The sequence below is a fragment of the Salvia splendens genome, chromosome 6 (genome assembly GCF_004379255.2).
Source record: "Salvia splendens isolate huo1 chromosome 6, SspV2, whole genome shotgun sequence".
NCBI classification, from domain to species: Eukaryota; Viridiplantae; Streptophyta; class Magnoliopsida; order Lamiales; family Lamiaceae; genus Salvia; species Salvia splendens.
This window is the reverse complement of record NC_056037.1, coordinates 33,070,297-33,077,616: the sequence shown is the minus strand read 5'-3', so window position 1 is coordinate 33,077,616 and position 7,320 is coordinate 33,070,297. Positions and strand designations below refer to the sequence as shown.

The following is a 7,320-nucleotide window of genomic DNA, read 5'->3' as shown; positions in this document are numbered from 1 at the left end:
CAAGACTGGTGGCAAAAGGGTATACCCAGACTTACGGTGTCGACTATGCAGAAACTTTCTCACAGTCGCCAAGATCAACACCGTAAGGGTGTTATTCTCGATAGCAGCTACTCGTAATTGGCCTCTACACCAGTTTGACGTGACTAATGCGTTCTTACATGGAGAATTGTCCAAACCTGTCTATATGGTTCCCCCACCAGGTTTTTCTAGAGACTTCCAGGATGGAGACGTCTGCAAACTCAAGAAGACGTTATACGGCCTCAAACAGTCTCCGAGGGCGTGGTTCGGAAGGTTTACTGACGTGATGAAGAAGTACGATTACCATCAAAGCAACTCTGATCACACCTTGTTCTTAAAGAAGCGGGAAGGTAAGATTACATGCCTCATTATTTATGTCGATGATATGATTATCACGGGTGATGATGAAGAAGAGATAGGCCAGCTAAAGAAGAACCTATCCAAGGAGTTTGAGATGAAGGATCTTGGCAACTTGAAATACTTCTTAGGAATAGAGGTGTTCTGATCCAAACAGGGAATTTTCATCAACCAAAGAAAGTACGTTCTTGATATCTTAGCTGAAACCGGGATGATAGATTGTAAGCCAGCTGACACTCCAATGATTCAAAATCATGGACTACAGATTAAGGAGGGAGCCAAACTTGCTGACCGAGGGAAGTATCAACGATTGGTTGGGAAACTCATATATTTGTCCCACACTAGACCAGACTTGGCCTATGCCGTTGGAGTTGTGAGTCAGTTTATGCATGCACCACAAGAAGAACACTGGGAGGCAGTATTGAGGATAGTACGATACTTGAAGGGCACACCGGGACATGGAGTACTGTTCAAGAATCACGAACATCTAGAAATACATGGTTATACAGATGCAGACTGGGCAGGAAACCCAAATGACAGGAAATCAACCGCGGGATACTTCACCTTTGTAGGGGGCAACTTGGTGACATGGCGGAGTAAGAAGCAAAAGGTGGTAGCCTTATCGAGCGCTGAGGCCGAATTTCGAGGCATTAAGAGTGGACTGACAGAAGTACTATGGCTTAGGAAACTCATGACCGAACTGGATCTCAAGTCTACCCAACCATGTCGATTACTGTGTGATAACAAGGCTGCTATTAGCATCTCAGATAATCCGGTTCAACATGATCGAACCAAACACGTGGAGGTAGATAGACACTTCATAAAAGACGCAATCAATGCAAAGGTGTTGGAGTTGCCCTATGTCAAGTCAGAGGATCAATTGGCGGATATCTTAACAAAAGCGGTGAGTTCGCACTCGTTTCGAAGTGTATTGGACAAGTTAAGCATTGGTGATCCCATTACTTAACTTGAGGGGGAGTGTTGGAAGAGAAGATCTCGAGAATCAAGTGCTGATTTCCTGCAATCACAATAAGTTAGGGAATTAGTGATTGATTTTCTTTTTGATTCTTACCTTGTATAGAGAATTAGGTTTAGAGGAATAATCTTACCATATGGATGTGTTCTCAAGCCTATAAAGAGGCATGTATAATGTATATCGATTAATGAAGTGAATGAGAGAATTAAACCTATTCCGAAAACCTGTTTTATCAGTCAGTGTCCCTACAACTAAAATAATCTCAAAAACTTAGTTCTAGATGGCTAATTATATAGCATTACACCTTTTTTGACTCAATAACAAAACATATGACAGTGAGATTTGAATTTTAATAGTATATAGGATCTTACATGACAAAAGGAGGTGTTGAGATGGCGCAGTTGATATGGGCAACATATCTACAAATCCCACAATGATAGACCCAATATCGAGGGAGCAACTCCTTGAGGCAGACATCACACTTGAAATCGTAGACGATAAGCCCGGGAGAGCGGGTGGCCGTGGAGGTGGCGGCGGTCGAGGGTGGCAGGTAACTCCGCGATGCAGTATTGACAAAGGGTGCAGAAATAGGAGTTCCATCGGTGTATGAGCTACTGCAGTAGTACCCAATTCTAAACAGATGGCACATGAGTATCCGGACCTTTGGGTCTTTGGACGAGGGTGCAAGGAGAAGGTGATCTCTGCCGGCATTTCTGCGCATCCTTCGTGCACGGCATCTGTAGATCGTCTCTCCGGAGAAGATGTACTTCTCACACCCAAAACAACAATGGTCATTTCCATCAATGCTACTAGATGATTTGGTCAGAATGAGTGGATGAACATGGGCGGAATGATCAACAACCACCTCCTCCTTTTCCTTCTCATTCATATACGGAGAAGGAGAAGGAGAATGAGAATGAGAATGAGAATGAGAATGAGAATGGTATTCTTCTCAACTCGTTTACTTAATTAGTAGGATTACTACTCCCTATTTTACTTTATACTTCCCTTGTTATGTTTACACGCACCAACACTTTATTTATTCCCATTCAATCCACAAGCTTCGAATATTACCATCTTCACATTTTTGCCCAATAATTTATTCAATTATCCCCTTATTTTGTGTTTCCCGAGCAAAAAAAGGCATACTGAGACATTGTTTATGGGACACTAGCTTGATCACATTCACAAAACAAACCGCTTTTTTTAATTAAGCATTAATTATTGGATCTATTCATTCTGCTCATCTTTAGTGGTTTTATTATATACTGTATTTTTTTCAACCTTTGAAAAACTAATCAAATTTATTTATAAACTCTAATAATTTTATCAATCATATTCCAATGTTTTAAACTTACAAATTATTCCATATCTCAACTTTTCAATTTATATCAATTTCTAATATTGGTTCCACTTCAGTGGTGAAATCGTGACATGATATGTAGGAAGATCTAATATTTTCCTTCTAATAATAAGTTGAATGCAAAAATATTGGAGTAATAGTTTTTAGAAATAATTGGTAAGGTGGAAAAATATAGGCTGAATTGGTACAATTACTATATGTTAAAACTAATAAAGTTCAATTAAAGTAAAATTTAAAATATTATTAAAGCCGGATAAATTTGATCATTAATATTTAATTATTAAAGTTGAGACAAATGGTTAGAAATTATAAAATTTAATAAAATTATGTGTAACTATACAAACCAGCCTGTAAATTCATAAAAGTTAATGTTTATTTTCAATTGTCACGCAAATTTTGATTTGAGTGAAATGATTTCTAATGTGATGATAATAAATTATGTTTATATTTGTAATACTTTGAAAATCAAATTTTATAACGATAAAAGTTTAAGAAAAAAACAACTTAATTAAAAGATTGTGTGAAGAATTTTCTAATAATTAGTGTCCGGTAAGGATTTTTGAAAAAAAATACCTCCTAGAAATTAATTAAGTTGAAGTTAAACGAGCCCGTAGTATATATGATTGGTTAATTATAACGTGGAATTTGGAGTGACTAAGTTAGTGATTATTCTAACGGCTAACTCCTAAGCCTCCACCTCTAAATCCCTATCAACCTTCTTCTATTTCCAACTCCAAAACCACCACAGACTCAAAAATCTGAACAATGGAGGTTAATAAGTGATCATTTCAGACCATACTAACTATGGTCGTCACACAAGTTGACACTTGAAGCATTAATATTTATGGAAGCTAATAAGTGATGCCTTGGTAAAATTAGTGTAAGTTTCTGAATATTATTAATATGGTTTTTTTAGAGAATAGTCCTAAAGTTACTCTCCTGTTATAAATGAAATCGCATTAGAAGTGACATTACTTATTCTTGATTATTTAGTAATTGAGTATCTCCATCAAAATCTTCTTATTTTGAATCTTCATCAGTTTAGCCACACATTTAACTTCTACTCAGGCACACGGCCACATTATTCACTTGAGATGTATCATGTGCATACACCATATCAACAATATACTATGTGTAGGCGTCCTAGATATTTCGCCTTAAGAAAATTGCGAATCATGTTAAACTTTATTCGTTTTCTGACGGATTTTAAAATTGCAGAACCAACCAAATGCTCCATTATTGCTGAAAAGAGAGAAGCGCATCAGCCTCAACAATTATTACATAATTTCACACCTCACTCATATAATTGAAATCACATATCAGCAGGCAACCTGTTAAGAGTGCACCACTCTTAACGAAGAATCTCCGTCCAACGATTTGAACAACACCTGTTCCGGCGTCCCAACGTCGGGGATCGGCAGCTATCAAACGAAGGCTGACGCGGAAGTCCTTCCGTCGGTAGCAAGCAAGTTCAATAACGTATTGCACAAATATTGTGGGCAAAATAATTCTTTATTGATGATCCTAGAATTAAAGAATTAGCCCTATTTATAAGACTAAACCCTAGGGTTGGTTCGACCTAATCCTATAGGTCGGGAAAGAACCAACAAAGAAAACCCGACGGAGCTTATAAAACGCTCGACCCAATAACAATTCGAAATAAGGAATTAAAATAACAATAAAAGAAAAATAACCAAAAATAACAAAAGAAACTTCTGGCCGACTCATTGAGGCCTTTCGTCGAGCAGCTGGGTCGCTACTTGGTGACGAAGTCTCGGTAGCGTCCCGGTGCTTTGATTTCCCTTCTCGGCCTCAATTTCCTCTCCGAGTCCTTGCTGTTGACATCCCTCGATTGATCCTCCAATTCTCCAATGCTTGCCGCATCCTCTAAGCTTTCTCCATTAGTAAGCTCCCCTCCTATGCGTGCATCCGCAATGCTTATCGCATCCTCTAAGCTTTCGGTTGACGTCGAAGGTTGGATCAGGGGAGGCTCGGGCATATCTCCATCAGTAGGCTCCCCTAATATGCGTGCATCCGTCGAGTGCGTAACACAACCACAGAAAAGAGAAAGCAATGTTGCAAAAATTAGCCGTAATTATCAACTCCGCCAGAAATGACAATCGGACTTCTAACAACATACTTGCCGGTCTCCTCAATCCACGTCAGCGACCCATGTCTGACCCCCGTCTCAGTATCTTCTATATACCGAATGCTCAACGAATAGCTCTGCTTCTCATATTTCTTCCCGAAAACCAGAGTCGTCGGCGTTACCGTCACCGTCGAATTCTCCGGTTTCTCAAGTTTCATTCTATACGTGGCCGCACCACTACCAACATTCGTCAAAGTCCGCTTGAACCTTTTAGTCAACGTCACTCCACTCTGGTCGAAGTTATACAGCGCTATGAATAAAGGGTAGTTCAGATCCGGTGACGGACTCGAGCAATTGTAGCTCGACCTTATGATCCCCCGAATCTGCTCGAGAGTGAAGTTCATCGAGCAGACTAGGTCTACAAGATCTTGTGGCGTGTGGTCATAGAATAGACCTGGATCAAGCGCCCGGTTTAGATCCACCTGACCCGACCCAATCCCCAGTGGGGAAGCAACACTATGGGGGTTAAAGCCCGCCTGCTTGATTGGCTGTTTTGTCGCGTCGAGATGATTAGCAGTTGTCATCATCGCGGACTATATAGCAACCGGGCTCCACTCCGGGTGCGCGGCCTTTAAAAGGGCCGCAACCCCAGAGATGTGAGGGGCGGCCATCGATGTGCCGGACACTAGAGCGTAATCTGTTGATAGGAAGAAATTATCTCCAACTTGTGGACCAGGGCAGATAGGACTGTACGCGGCTAAAATTAGCACTCCCAGCACCATAATGTCGGGCTTCAGGATCTCCTGGTAGGTCTGGGAGGGGCCTCTGGATGAGGATCCGGATAGGGCTGGAGCTGCCACGCCCCGTGGCAGATTTGGCCCGGTTATTGTTTGCTGGAAATCTATAGTTGCAGTTGGTGAAGCACTGGTGGTTGCGTACTCGATCAATTCTACGGCTTGTTCTCGGCTGATCACGGTCCCCGGGAAAGGAAAATACGTTGGTCTGAGTAGGCTCGTATCTTATGAAATTATGACAGCTGCTGCAACGTTTGAGTTAGAACCGATCAGATAGTGCATTGTGAAAAAGAAACTTTCAGTTCATTCAGTGATAGTTTGGTCATCATCACTAACAGTGCAGACGACGATTCGGCGTAGATTCGACTGTGACAGTACTTCAGTAGAGTTGCAGACAGAGAGTGTTTGGTTAAAGATGAGAGACAAGTTGATGACAGAGGCCCTTAGCGGAAACATGGTAAATCCGGTGATGGTTTTGCCGTTTCCGAGTGTGATCGTCCCTGCAAACCATCGGTCAATGGTCCCAGATGCCACCACAAACTCCCAAGGGATCCCGTTTCTAATTGTGGCGATGTTGTAGCCTGTGTTTCCCGCGGATTTACAAACGACGATCCCCTTTTCCCTGGCACCGAAGGTAGCTGTTGCGATTGGATTGTAAAACAGACTGGCTGCTTCATATCGTAAGGATATGGATATTATATGAACACCATCTGCGACGGCCTGGTCGATGCAGGCTAATGTTTCGGTATCATTGCTTCCGGTCTTGTATGCTGCAATCCTAGCTCTTGGGGCAACTCCCCTTGCAGTTTCGGGGGCGTATCCGAAGTGGGAAACGTTGTTCACAAAATTCCCGGCAGCTATGGACGCGACATGGGTGCCGTGGCCACTGGTGTCCCTAGGAGAAATAAAGAATCTCTCTGGATCTTCTACCCGAGATGCTGCATCAAAAAATCGGGCTCCGATGAGTTTCTTGTTGCATAGTGGTGAATTGAAATCTGGTCCTTGTTGGCAGATTCCCTTCCACCCGGGAGGGATTTCGGTCATCCGGTCATCGTTGAAGCTCGGGCTCTCTGGCCAGATGCCGTCGTCAATGATGCCGATGATCACATCCTTTCCGTAGTGGGGAGCAGGGCAGAGACCGGTGGCGGTGCTGAGGCCGAGGAAATTGACGGAATGTGTGGTGTCAAAAGTGACAGCTTTGCTTACGGAGGCGGAAACCATCCCTTCAGACTTCTTTAGAGCCCGCAATTCGTCTGTGGACAATACAGTGTTGAATCCATGGAAGGCGTGGTCGTAGGTGTAGATGAGCTTCGCCTCTGCTGAAGTGGCAGAATTGAGGAGAGAAGAATACCAGTAATGGTGAGTAGAGAAGGCCTTGGGCATGGAGGGTTTATCCATATGGATAATGTAGTTGGATCTTTTCGATGAAGCGTGATTGGTCCATAGAAGAAATGAGAAGAGAATTGATGAATAATGCAATGAGATAACCGATCAATAATAAAACAAGAACAAGTGTTGAAGGAAGAAGAGAGATATCTTTTAGAGAATTGTTTTTCAATCTTTATTGAGTTGGAATCAAGAAGTGATTACAATGTGTTTTTTCTACAATGAGTTAACTACTCTATTTATACTAACCAAGAACTAAAAGAGTGAATGAGATTTTACTCAAAAAACGGTTACAACCGAAAATCACAAGAAGCTCCAACGGCTAGTAGCCGTTAGT

General features: G+C 41.9%; 1 pseudogene; it reads right to left on the bottom strand.

The window, feature by feature from the left end:
* Positions 1-4,174: 4,174 nt before the first annotated feature.
* Positions 4,175-7,061, bottom strand: LOC121809150 (annotated as a pseudogene).
* Between the last annotated feature and the right edge of the window lie 259 nt (positions 7,062-7,320).